Source organism: Hyla sarda, chromosome 1, assembly GCF_029499605.1.
Source record: "Hyla sarda isolate aHylSar1 chromosome 1, aHylSar1.hap1, whole genome shotgun sequence".
Classification (NCBI taxonomy): Eukaryota; Metazoa; Chordata; class Amphibia; order Anura; family Hylidae; genus Hyla; species Hyla sarda.
The window spans coordinates 165,409,490-165,424,430 of NC_079189.1; positions in this window are offsets into that span (position 1 = coordinate 165,409,490).

Genomic DNA, 14,941 nt, shown 5'->3' on the forward strand with positions numbered 1-14,941 from the left:
TAATACATAGTTAAATCATTTCAGCAGCAGAGTTTTCTCACTTCTCCTTTCACTCGCTTTTTATCAATTTAGCCGAACTGACTTGTCATTTTCATTATTCAGATGTTATCTCTTACTTTACGGCACTGCCCTCCCCCGTTGCCCTCCCCTTTAACTGTTGCCCTCCCCTTTAACTTTATCTACATGAGCTGGATCTGAATGAAATATTATTGCGGGCCCTTCTACCTCCTGTCTCAGTGATTATGTCAATTATACTATTGAAACATTCCAAATGTATTCTGATGGGAATTGTCTTTGTACTTGTTCCTTTTGTGTATGAATTGTGTTTCAGAATTGGGACTTTTCAAGTGGTACCTGTCCTCATTCTAGCTCTGCCCTAGTTTTTCTGCTGAAGACTTACTATATTAGTTGACCTTGTTATAGAAATGTAAAATCTTACACGGATGCGGTGTAGCATAATCCTTAGTCAAGAGACCGTATATTCTATAAGCTTTGGATATACAGTACAGAGCGTGTGTTCATATGCAAGGGTCCTATTTATCCTGTGTATTTCAATATTTAGTTATTAATTATGCAGTAGTGCTGAAGGTTCCTATATCTGAATACTGCATCTTAAGTAACTAGCACATTGTGTTTACCATAAAGATCTGTTTATATGAAGCTGATTTGTAATTTCCACAGCTACCAAAATTCCGCTGTCTTTCATCTTCTATCTTTTCATAAAAAGCCAGAGGATGAAGCCTGTAGCATTTTACAGAGAAAAAAATTACTTTAGTTGCTCTAGTTTCTAACATCAAACCAGGGTTTTCAGAATTATGGATCGAGGTTTCTTTCTACTCTGCTTATGAAATATCATTAATTTTTCAGCTTTAAATCTCAGGAACGTGAGTCGGCTACTTCTGGCTGTTATGATGCTCCAAACCTTTCAGCTGAAGATGCGCATTAGATGCATTTACTGTTATTTCATCCTGTTCTAGGCCTGCTGCAGTAAAGCTTAGTGACATGACACGAGATCAGGTGCATATCATTTCCCAGCATTCTCTACCAATAAAGCCTCACATTCTTCCTAATAAATAAAAATGGAAAATGTTTGTTGCTTTGACCTTTTGATATTTCAAAAATGCATTATCCATCAAGAGTTTTATCAGTAAACACTGCCAACTTTATTTCTCAGAAAATAATTATATCATCTAACTGATTTACAGTGCATAATGATTCAACACACATTGAAGAACATGATTGGATAATTAGAGTTGACCGCATTGCCTTTCATCCAATATAACCATATATTTGCTTTATAAATGCAATATGAAATTAGTAGATGAAATTATATCTGTGAGGAGAAATAGGCACAGGGGTACCTCACCTACTCAGGATCATTATTGTACTATGTAAAATATTTTAACCGCAAGACATCATTATGGAAGTGACTGTGAGGAGTAGTCTGCCTATGTATCCTTTGTTAAATGATGATTGATTGAAAATACTTTCGTCTTTTGTTGTATCAACTCCCTTTAAATATGCATAATGTACATTATACATTATAATGTAATCACTTTAAGTGGGGATCATTTGCTGTCAATATATATTTTCAGGATACGGAAGGCCCTAATGTTTACAATTATGTATGTATTTTTTATTTCACCAGTAACATCTGATCATATAGAAACCTGACAACATAAGTAGTCTAAAGAGATCTATGTGTATCAGTTAAAGTAGCCAGTAAGTGTGGCTTTTTGTCTGTAATTTTTTCAGTGATTATTGTCTTATTTTTCTGTAATTTCTTTCTAGAATGTTAGTGTAGGGATTTGCAAGAGACTGAGAACCCTCGATGTGGGTTGCGAGCTTGCGTACTTTTGCCAAAATATCAACTATTACCTCATGATTATTATATGGAGTATATATTTTTTATGGTGGGGTCTGGTCTTGTGATGCTGGGGGAGCCGGGGGGTGTCAGTGCATTGTGGGGTGCACATAGAAGATGCTGGGCAACCTGCCTGATGGAATAGTATGGGCGTCACTAATAGGTTGCAAGCCAGCACGGTGCACTACACGTTATCATGTTACTTGCACCCTGTATATGCCTTATCTGTGTGCATCTATAATACTAAGCAGCTAATCCCCAGCGAATAGTAGGTGTGTGAGTGGTTGTTGATCAGTATCTTTCCCCTGTGTGACCTCCCCCATACAGCTTTGTGGCTGCTCTGCATCATAATGGGAATAGGCACCTAACCTACCCTTGTACCAGTAACCAGTAAGTGTGGCCTTTTGTCTGAGATTTTTGGATAGATTTTTCTGTGATTTAATTTTCTTTATAGAATTTGACAAACAGAAATTAAAATGAAGGTCCCTGATCCCATTCATTTCTTTGGCCTTTTTGTTAAACTTAGCTGTACTCACTAACCATGAATACCGTATTGTTTTTTCTTAAATAATGGACATGCAAAGATATGTTAGTAATTTTACATTGAAGTATATGGTGATAGAAGTAATCTCTGTTAGCCTCTGCTATTTTTTCATCTGTTATTGCTACTGAGCATGCTCAAAAAAAAATGGAAATGGTTACAAAATAAGATTTATTGGATGTTAACGGTCCATCATTGTACATATGATTTTAACAAAAATCTTTTAATATAACTGACTGTTGACTTCCGTTAACACCAGTTTAAGATCCATTAATAATGATCTTTGTTATGTGACAATACCAGACATTTCATAATGGATTTACCCAAGGATGATGTAAACATAGCTGGTCCTCAGCACTATGTTAAAAACTCTGGGGAGAATATTCAAAGACTTGTGTTATTAAGGCTCTTTATTTTGCACCTCAAAGAGTGTTAACTGCACCTCATTTTCAAAAGTGTGTTTGGGCTTTTAAAAATTTCGGGCCAATAGCACAAATAGCAAATCCTTTAACACCAGGTATACTTGGTAATAGCTGAGACACTTTGTGCACCAGAAAGTGGTGCTAAACTATTGAAAGTATGGTGCTAATATAACAAAAAGCCTAACCACGGAATAACCACGCCCCTTTAAAAAAATTGCTAACAGGATGCTTAATCAGGTGCTAAATATCTGAATATGTGGCGCTAATAGTGTGCACCACATTTTAAGCAAATGTGGCACAGCTAAAGCAAAAAATGTGGCACCAAATTATTTGAATACCCCCCCTTCTGTACAATCTTTCATTGTAACCTACAGAGTGCAGTAAAAACTAGTTTAGACTGACTAGTGACATATAATGGTAAAAGTGGTCCTGAAAACAGTAATACTGCTAATGTTATTCCATTTCCTATGTTTCCTTGTGGCTACAGCATGGCTGATTCTAGATTTTTCTGCTACTAAGGTAAAAATTTTAATTGCAACCCTACCCCACCTCTATTATAAGTCATAAGTAAGGGTTCGTGTGCAAAAAAATTTGCAGTGTAAAATTTTACCAGAAAAGTAAACAATATAAAAAGTAAACTATGAACTAAAACGTAAACTCCTTTAGGAACTTTGGGTTTTCATTATCTTTATTTTGTAGGTCCATACAATTAAAATGATAAAAATTAGTATGTTTAAACTTTTAATGACGCAGGATGTAAACATACGTCCTGGTGCGGTAGTACTTAACACACCAGGACGTACATTTACGTTCTGTACATGAACACGAGCACCAGAGTGGTGCTCGCCTCTTGCACGGCAGGTCCCGACTGCTATCAGCAGCCAGGGACCCACCAGTAATGACGGACATCAGCGATCGCGCTTATGTCCGCCATTAACCCCTCAGAGGCCATGATCAATACAGATCACGGCATCTGCAGCAGTGCCGTCAGAAAAATAGATGCCACTTCCGGTTCCGGCGCGGCCATGTAGTGAGCCAGGAGACGGAGCTCCCGCTCACCACTCTCGTACCCGCATAGTACCGACACCGGCCCCGCTCCCTGTGCATACCAGATTGCCCCGGGACACGCCAGCACTGCCAGGGACTCTGAATTCGGCCCGCCCGGACATCGGGATCGCGCGGCAGCAGGGCGTCTCAGGTGCGGCCTCCCGCAGCTCCAACCCGCCGCCATCTTCACTATCTACTGCGGGCAGGAGATCGCGCCACAGGAGGGGAGCGCAGCAGCTGCACCTACGGTCAGGAGAGGGTCCCGGAATTACACAGAAGGTATCTCTGGGGTGAACAGCAACTGTACCTACCCTCATGCCCAGCTCACCTCTTGCATTCTCTGGGTGCCACTGCTAGAACTGTCATATAGCCCTGTTGCGCCTCTGGGTGCTGTGCCCTGCTCTCTGACCAGCCCTGTCCTGGATGAGGACTGTATAAGGAACATTCTCAATTAAAGCTCTTGCTGCCTAGCCTATCTCTTGGGGGTGATCCACAGCTACAGCACAGCCTGCCTACTTACCTACAAGGGTCCAGATTACTAGGAGCTGTATTCCTGTATAGATCTGGTGGTTCCTGATCATCTTTATTTTCTTCACTGCTGCAATTAACACTGCTTGCTCTGGAGGGAGCTCTTACCATAACCATCAATTGAACGTTCTCCCTTACTGGTAGGAACCTCCTGTCCTCACTCCAGCAATATCATTAGACCTATGGACCGCTATATTACCAAGGGTCAAGCACGGGACCCGGCGGGCGGCCTGAAGGCTTCGCAAGTTAACCCCCCACTGACTGTGTCCTCGCACCAGACAATAACTGCGGGTGTGAACTCTCCCACTGAAGGAATGGAGGTGACAGGCAGCCAAATGCTTTTTTCCCAAACCGCACCAGATCAGGACACCTCTGCCCCGCCTCCACATCACCCCCCAGTCACGGTGGGGCCAGCAGATGCTATATTGAATTGTCCCGCTGACCTTCAATCTCTGGCGGCTGCCCTAATGCAACTGATCGCTCCAACTATACTGAACACTGTGAAAGATACGATTCACTTGTCCTTATCTCAATTGCAGTCCGCAGTGCAAGATCATGATATCAGGTTGGGAGAGGCGGAAAAACGTATAACTACCCTGGACGAAGTGAATGGTGGGCTAGTAGCCAGAGTACGGCAAGTGGAAAAAGACCTATGCAATGTTAGCGAGAAACTAGATGACTTGCAAAACAGATCCAGAGTGAGTGAAACTCTCCTACATTTTGATTTACAAGCATTCTGCTAAGGGGACCTCCCTAAAGCTCTGGGATTACAACACAAGTGTCGAGTTGAAAGGGCGCATCGCATGGGACAATTACAGCCCAGCCGCTCGAAAGCGTTAGATGACGCTGCTTCTCGCCCACGCCAGGTGATCCTGAAGTTGCTGGATTACAACGACAAGATTGAGATACTAAGGGCTTTCCGAAAGCGCACCTCCCCATTGACTTATCGCAACAACAAAAATATTGATTTTTGAGGATTTTTCAGCAGAAATCACCAAGCGCCGCAAAGCTTTCAGCACCGTTTGCACGGCACTGTATAGGGCGAAGAAGCGCTTCTCCCTGCAATACCCGGGCACTTTAAAAGTCTTTTTGCCAGATGGCTCCTTCAGATCCTTTCAAACCCCAGAGGATGCACCGACCATGCTTCGGGATTTGCTATCTCAGGCGACTGATCGACCTCAGACTCCCCCCCAGCGCTCCTCAATGCCCCCGGTGGGCAGGGGTGAAACATCTTCCAGGTCCCACCGCCGCCGTGACGATAGAGCTCGGTCGCCATATGACCATGGGAAAAGGAGAAAGTCGCCGAATCGACGCAGCAGGAGCCGCAGCAGCCGATCTTCTTCCACGGACTGAGGATTGATTGTCTTTCTCTTGTTATGCCATTTGCTCAGGGGTGGTGGTACAGGTAGGGGAGGAGACAGATGGGGATCCAGTTATATCAGTTATTAATGTTCATGGGTTATGGGTCCTGTATTCCTGTCATTGCTGTGAGTAGTTCAGGGCGAATTTGCTGGTGCGCTGGGTACTCCAGGGGCCCAACACTAGATAATGTCTTGGCAGCGAGAGTCACTGCTAGTTGAGTTATTCACAAGACCTTCCCTATGTCATGGGGTGGTCACTGTCCATTGTTCAGCGAGGTGGGGGCGGGAGTACTGGCCTCGCTATGTGTCCGAAAAAAGAGAAGTCCCATACCACCCTGATGGCGTCCAAAGTGTCATCCTGGACGCCTCTATATGGTGGATTGTTCTTATTATTGTTTATATTTCTGATGTTATTTGTTTCCTATTTCTTTCCTATCTTCCTTCGCATTCTCCGTGCTGATCTGGTCCGTTTATTCCTCCTCTCTGCTGTGCCACGCTTTGTTCCACTACTGTTCCCTGTACAACTTTCTGAATTACTCTTGTCCTCATCGCACCACCTGCTACTATGTCTGCCGCTCCCACTCTTTTTTTCCACATGCTGGGATGTCCCCGGTGAGGGGACGGGTACCATCTGTCCTCCTGTGCCTATGGGGATAGGGGCTGTTGTAAACATGTGTAGAGTCATTTCATGGAATGTTAAGGGCCTGAAGTCACCGCAGAAACGTATGTCCATTCTGAGGTATCTTAAACGTCTCCGCCCCGATATTGTGTTACTGCAAGAGACGCATCTCACGGAGGGTGACAGAGAGTGATCAGAGGATGCGCAAACTATGGGTGGGACAGGTAGTAGGCTCGCCCGCAGTGGATGGCAAGTCTGGGGTGTTAACACTAATACACAAGGCTTTTCCCTGTAGACTGATTTCTCATGTACATGACGCTGAGGGTCGTATATCCCATATCACACTTGAACAGGAGGGTCAGGTATATGATGTTTTTAATGTATACGCGCCTAATGACGATAATACTTCTTTTTTCACCTCTTTAACAGATACTATCAATCGCGTTGCGGGTCCGCTCACTCTGTTGGGTGGAGACCTCAACACTGTGGCGAGCCCAATGTTGGATAGATCTGGGACATCGACTGGTCATCCGTCACAGTGACAAGGTTCTCCCCCCTCTACTCGACCAAACCAGTATGCAATACGCCTGGCGTCACATTCACCCTGACGCTCGTGAGTACACTCATTTCTCCCACGCACACAACACGTGGTCCCGGATTGATTACTTTCTGGTAAGCCCATCCCTGTGCTCTAGAATACTGGAGGTACACATCCAGGAGATGGTCTTGTCTGATCATTCTCCTGTGACTCTAGACATCATGCCAACCTGTCCCAAGGGCACTGATTTCCTTTGGCGATTCCCGACTTATTTACACACTGATGACTCGTTCTTGGACCTGCTGCGGGGGTGGTGGGTGGAGTTTGAGACCGACAATGCAGCTCACAGGGACACTCCAGTTTTATATTGGGAAACAGCCAAGACAGTGATCCGTTGAAAAATTATGATGTATTGCTCCTCCTTAAAACGCAAGACCAGGGAGGGTTTCGAGTCTGCTAGTGGGAAGTTATCTGACGCGTACTCTCGCTTTGTTGGCTCCCCCCCTCCGCCTAACAAATTGAAATGGCAGGAAGCTCGATCTAACTATGAGTTGTGGCTTGATAGGAGGGAACGGATATATAGGTCCCACATAGAAACAGAATTTTTTAAATATGGTAACAAGTCGGGTCGGCTGTTAGCTAGGTTAGCTAAAGTGGCGCTGGCCCCATCCCATATCCTGGCATTACGTGACCCACAGGGTCAGACTAAACATGACCCACGTGAGCTGAACCACATCTTGTGTTCTTATTATACTGATTTATATGCGGAACCCCGAGACTCTGATGGAGAGGGCGAACGATTTCTTGATTCACTGACTTTGCCGTCTCTGTCGGACGACCAGCGTCAAGAACTTGACGCTGAGATATCGGAGGAGGAAGTGCGTCAGGCAATCGGCTCCCTATCTGGGGGCAAGGCCCCAGGCCCTGATGGTTACCCGGGAGAATTTTATAAGGCATTAAAGGACAAACTTTCCCCCACCCTGACAGCTTACTTCAACGAAATTTTTAGAACGGGAAGCGTTTCCCCGACTGCCAAATTGATGTACATTAAGGTATTGCCCAAGTCGGGGAAGGACCCCCTGGACCCTGGCTCCTACCGCCCCATTTCCCTCATCAATCAGGATGTGAAAATACTCTCTAAGATATTAGCAGATAGATTGGCTCGGTTTTTGCCTCATTTGGTGGGAGATCACCAGGTTGGATTTGTAAAATCCAGATCTGCGGTAACCAATATACGTAAGGTGCTGGCGGTAATGGATGGGATACGGGGTCAGTCGGCATCAAGCGCCAGCCTTCATTGCTGACGCTTGATGCCGAGAAGGCTTTCGACAATGTTCGCTGGGACTGGCTGGGACTGGTCTTGTCTAAATTCGGGATTAGTGGGAAATTTAGCTCCTTTTTATCTGGCCTTTACGATGGTCTTGCTGCCAAGGTATCAACCCCGGGCTTCCTTTCCCCCCCTATCCCGCTGTTGAGGGGCACGAGACAGTGCTGCCCATTATCCCCCTTATTATTTGACTTAGATATCGAACCCCTGGCTAGAGCACTTTTATCGGGTGATGTATTTGAGGGGATTATGGTAGGCTCCAGGGAATTACGACTTTCCATGTTTGCAGACGATGTTCTGCTTTATCTCAATAATCCTGTGAGAGATGTAGTTAAAATATTGGAATTTCTAACGGAAGTAGGTCGATTCACGGGTTATAAGGTAAATGCGAGCAAAAGCATGCTGTTACCTCTGGGTACTGGGACTCCTAGAAACTTACTCTCCGCGGGGGACTTGGGGGTGACATTAACAATGTCTCATATCACCTATCTGGGGATCTGCATAGGGCGCACGTCAGACACCCTTTATAAACTAAATTACGCCCCCATTCTTAAGAAGATTTCATTAGACCTAAAACGCTGGGAAAATTTACCACTATCTTTTCTGGGACGTTGTCACCTAGTTAAGATGATTAGCTTTCCTCGCCTCCTATACCCTCTCCAAACATTGCCTATACTTTTGCGACATGTTGATATTCGTCAACTTAATGCTGATTTCACCCGCTTTCTATGGCAGGGGAAACGCCCACGGATTGCCCTACAGAAACTCATGCTAAGCAAGGCGGAGGGGGGAGTCAACTTCCCAAATGTGATGGGATACAATTTGGCATGCTTATTCCGGCATGTTAGGGACTGGCTGCATGGCATAACCTATTACTCTAATATTTTGGTAGAACGAGCATTGGCGGCACCTTGGTCTCTGAGTGCGTTACTTCATACCTCGTATGCTAAGTTGTCTCCTATGGTCAAGTCTTCTATATTGTTACGGGACACTGTCGTGGGCTGGAGGGAAGTGCGCAAGCTTTATCGCCTTCCCTTTCTCCTTTCTAAGCACATGCCCTTTAGGGGCCACCCCGAACTGCCCCACTGTGTCACCTCTCACTGGTTACGACTTTGGGAATTGAGGGGGGTACTGACGGCAGGTCACCTTATTGACAAGAACAATGCACAATGGCTTTCACTCGGGGATATCTTGAGGACCTTTGGATTACCCCAGTCACATTTACTCTATGCCAACCAACTGTACTCCTTCTGCTCGTCCAGGTTGAGAAATCTATCAGGGGAAGCTGTCGATCACCCCCTTGACCATGTTATTGGCCTGGAGCCGAGGAGAGCATCTATTTCTTCGCTTTACTCCTCTTTTCGGAATCGACTTCTTAAACTGGACCCGCAGAAACTGTTTCCCACGTGGGAACGCTGGACGGGGGACACGAATATACACAATATCATTTTGTCGGGTTGGGGTTTAGTGCGCAAACACATCATCAACGAGAGGTGGCGGGAGACTTATTACAAATTATCACACGCAGCCCTTTACGGATTTAATATCCTACCCTCACCCACGTTTCCTGATAGAATCACGAGTTGTCCCAAATGTACCACACCCTTAACTAATCTATATCATGGAGTTTGGAGTTGTCCGGACACGGCTGACTACTGGCGGATGGTATGTACTTATATACACGATAAGTGGAGGATTACTCTCCCTTTCACTCCTCAGGCCCTGCTCTTTCACCAATTTAGGCCACCGGAGGGAGGGGGGAGGGTAGACATATACTGCATATCATTCATGTAGTGCTACTGGTGGCTTTGCGGTGTCTCTTTTTGAGGTGGTTGGAACAGCTAATTCCAGACTTAAGCTTATTGATAACCCAATTGAAGGTTTATATGGGGTAGACCATTTGGATGCAAAACGCCACCGCAACTCAGGGGCACTTTGGGAGCGCTACAGCTTCCAGACAGTTAGGAGCTGATGGATCACCGACTCTAGATGAAAGATGGACTCCCACGGGAGTCGAGGGGTGAAGGAAGGGGATTGTTTGGTTCTTTACTATTGTTACTCTTAGGGCAGTTTATCCTACTGTCACTTTTTGTATGATTTTGTTTTGCAAAATGGTTAATAAAAATATATTATAAAAAAAAAAAAATAGATGCCGCGGGGATCTGATCATCCATAATGGTGGATGGAGGTCCCCTCACCTGCCTCCATCTGTCTCCAGGGTTCTTCTGCTCTGGTCTGAGATCGAACAGACCAGAGCAGAAGATCGCCGATAATACTGGTCAGTGCTATTCCCTATGCATAGCACTGAACAGTATTAGCAATCAAGTGATTGCTATAAATAGTTCCCTATGGGGAAATAAAAAGTGTAAAAAAAAGTTACAAAAAATTAAAAATTCCCTTCCCCAATAAAAATCTAAATTTCCACTTTTTCCCATTTTACCCCCCAAAAAGTGTAAAAAAAATTTATAAACATATTCGTTATCGCCATGTGCATAAATGTCCAAACTATCAAAATATAATGTTAATGATCCATTACAGTGAACAGCGTGGTGGTATCAATAAAAAGTACAGATCACACAGCAATAAATGAGCCCTCATTCTTCCATTTTTACAGAAAAATAAAAAAGTTATAGGTAGTCAAAATATATAGGTTTTAAATGTAATAATTTTTTTTTTTTTTAAAGCGGTCCAATAATAGAAAAGAATATAACATGGGTATCATTTTAATCATATTGACCCAATGAATAAAGAAAACTTTACCGTAAAGTTTTACCGTAAATTGCACAGCGTGAAAACAAAACCATTAGCAAAATTTTGGTTTTCTTCTCAATTACCCCCCACGAATAGTTTTTTTTTTTTTTTTTTTGGTTATGCCATACATTTCATGGTAAAATGAGTGATGTCATTACAAAGGATGACTGGTTGCACAAAAAATAAGCCATCATACTTGTCTGTGGGTGAAAATAGAAAAGAGTTATGTGTTTTAGAAGGAGAGGAGAAAAAAAAATGCAAATGGCCAAAATGGGCTGAGTCCTTGAGGGGTTAAAATTGTCCTCTACTGACTCCTATAAATTTTTTTTCCTGTAAACAGAACACCTTTTTGGGTGTTAAAACAGGATTGTTGAGTTGAGTTTACTGTCCACCAATATCCCCAAGTCCTTTTCGGTAGTAGTTTTACTTAATATTTTATTATTTAGCATATAATTGTACATGTTTTTACAGCCCAAGTGCATAATCTCCACATTAAATTTAATTTGTTATGTCTGTGCCAAAGCCTCCATCTATTGTGATATCCTCCTCTGTTGTGATCCTCTTAACCAGTTTAGTTTCATCATTCATTTTTAAAGAGTTTGAGGCTCAGACTTAGGCACCATATTGCAACAAAATGCCACTCCATGTACAAACTACCTTGCTGAATCATAAGGCTGGGTTCACACTGGGTTAGTGGGGTCTATTGTAGGTATATGCCAGCATCCTGCCCAAAAAAAATATGCGTTTTCAATTTCAATAGTCTGATTGTAGTCTGCTAGTAATTGTGTTTAAACCATGTTTATTTAGTAAGACTTAATAGCCTGGTCTGCTGAGCTTTTATGTCCTGATAAATAGACAGATATGCACCAGAAGCCGCCCGAACATAGTCACTAATCTTAAGCTTATTACAATGAATAGGCAGACTCTACTTTATACTAATTTTTACACTCTATTTTTTGACAGGGAAGAGTAAGAAAAAGGGTACAAAAAAGAAGACATTAATTCACCATGTATAATACATTTTTGAATAAAACACCACGTCCAAAATGATTTGAACTATTAAAGAGGTATTCTGGTCAAAGACATCTAATCCCCTATGAAAAGCATAGGGGTAAAATGTCTGATCGCAGGGGGGATTAGTGCCACTGGGACCCCCCCCCCCCCCCCCCCCGCGATCTCCATGCAGCACCCGCATTCTATGTGGGCTACTGCTCCAGTCTCAGAAACCTCTGTGTTTCCGGGACTGGGGACATGACATCACGGCAATCATTAACATTATATTTTGATAGATCAGACATTTACATATGCAGCGATACCAAATATGTGTACATAAAATAAATAAAATATAAAATAAATATATAGTAAATATGTAAGAAACAATTTTTAAGCTTTTTTGAGTAAAATGGGGAAAAGGGTGATTGTAATTTTTATTGGAGGAGGGGCTTTTTCAAAAAATTTTCACCTTGTGTTTCCTTTTTTTCCTTTAATTTTTAACTCTCTATGTTCCAATATATCATTAATACTGAAGTGAGCATGGTAAGTGTGCTGTAACAACCTGTTCACACTGGTTTGGTGCTGTGCGGTGTCCGCTGCTGCCGTGGCGCCGTGTCTGCAGGGAGGTGCGACCCATGGACTGGTTTGAGTGGCATTGGGGCCGCTCTGCCAGTGGGTCGTTCCCCCTGTGGGCACTGGTGTCGCGGCGGTGGTTGTCGCCGCCCAGTGCTACGCCATTTTATGCTAGGGACGTTAGGGACCCACTCTAAATAGGTGGCCTTGACGTGGCGAGTGGGCTTTGTACTTTTTGATCAAAACGTATATACTAACAACCTGTTAGTTTTTGAAATTATGCTGAGAAGCAATCAGATCATTGTGCAAGATTGTAGTAGTGCACCATGTCTGTTTTCTACCTGAATTCACATTGTGTTTTCTATCCCTTCTTTTTATTTATTTTCCCCCTTCGAGAAAAAAAAAAATTTGGAAGATCCATTTTAAAAGAAATTTATATTATATCATGTTCATGGGATAGGAATTAAAAAAAAAAGTTCATAGGTTGTAATTCATTTGTATATAGGGTGCCATTAGTGTCGAATCCATGATCTAGTTTGCTGCTTTCAGTCAACATAAGGTGGAAATTACCTGTATATTGTATCTTGAATTCAACTCCAGGGATACTTTGACTTGCTTTATACATTTGTTATTTATGGGAAACAATAACTTAAAAAAATGGCCACAATCATAAAGAAGCTGATCTTTAAACTTTGATTTTCATATGTTGGATTTTAGCTGATACTAGGCCTGTGACATAAAAATAATTCCACTGATGACTTTTATCTGCAGACGTGCCTCTGTAATGCAGCCACTTAGACTCTAAGGTAGTCTATGTTTATTGTAACTAATCTGGAGTAGATATTAAAGTATGACTGTCACAGTAGGTGCACAGCTATAAAAACACACATGTGTGAAGCTTCATGAAATGAACATAGCCTGAGGCTAATGTTAATTTGCCATTAACTGGTAGGTTATAAACATTTAACCATGGATAAAATTATGGCTGAAATTATTTATTCATTTATTTTATATGAATAGGATAGGATGTGAAGATTGGAACACAAACACAATAGTGAGACTGTGTTGTGGGATGCCACATAACAATAAGCCTGAGGGTGGCGAGTACAGACATTAAAACCTGCTTACATTTCACATAATAAGAATAAAACACACTAACCCGATATTTCAAAAGTATAATGTAACAAAAAAGAGCTCAGGGAGAATTTTTTGTCTTATTGTTAGATTTTGTAAATGAGAAATCCAAGTACGTTAAATTCTAATTTTATAAGGAATCGACCATTTACAGAAAACCTAGGATAGGGTTAGGTTAACACCAGTGGCTCACAAATATCTGTTAAAAAATGTTTAGACATTTGAAAGACTAAGTAACATTAATCCAAAACAAAAAAAATCTGAAGTTGCTAAAATAGAACTTTTACTTAAGATACTAAAAGAAAATTATCAAATGAGACAAACAACTCAAAAAATACAACATAAAGGCATTCCCAAAGGGAGAGTCCTACAGGGAGATAAACTATACCACCTTGTAAATGCAAATTAAACTAGGTGTAAAAAACATCAAATTATTACATAAAACACCCAGTACTTAAGTTCTATCTTATTGCTATCTCAGGTGCAACCCTAATGGATTTATGGGTATAGGCGCACTCCTAGTCCAACATGATTTTAACATAAACTCGTCTCGAAGCATTTCCACCAGAAGTCATCCTGGCTTCCTCGGGAGACCATAGCATGATAGATAAGAAGTAGGCCATTTACAAAAGATACACACAATGACACCAAAAATCAAGGGAGTAAGATATAAGGCTCAATAGGCACCCAAACAAAAGTGCAATAGACCGGGTGGATCACTCATGGAACTGCAGATAGGGGAGTAGCAGTCCTGGCCTCCAAAATTGGTGGATACAGCAGTGGCCTCCAAACGTTGGTGTAGTGTCCGTTTATTTGTTTTTGTATTTTTCTGTTTAGGTTTGTATTCACACACTAGTTTGTTATGAGCAGTTTACTATTCTCCCTGGATTGGGAATAGTTAATCAGAACCAATTATATCATGGGTGTGTCTACTTTAACCAGAGTTCTCCTGCATTCTCTACTGGTTCTTTTGTGCAATAATGCTACTGTGATTTCTGTTTGTGCAATACTCTGACTATGTCTGCTTTAGCATTTATCTTGTATTTATCTTGTGATTTTATCTGAGTTTTAACCATGGTTAAAGGGGTACCCTGGTGGAGAACATTTTTTTTAACCCCTTAAGGACTGGGGTTTTTTCCGTTTTTGCATTTTCGTTTTTTGCTCCTTGCCTTTAAAAAATCATAACTCTTTCAATTTTGCACCTAAAAATCCATATGATTGCTTATTTTTTGCGCCACCAATT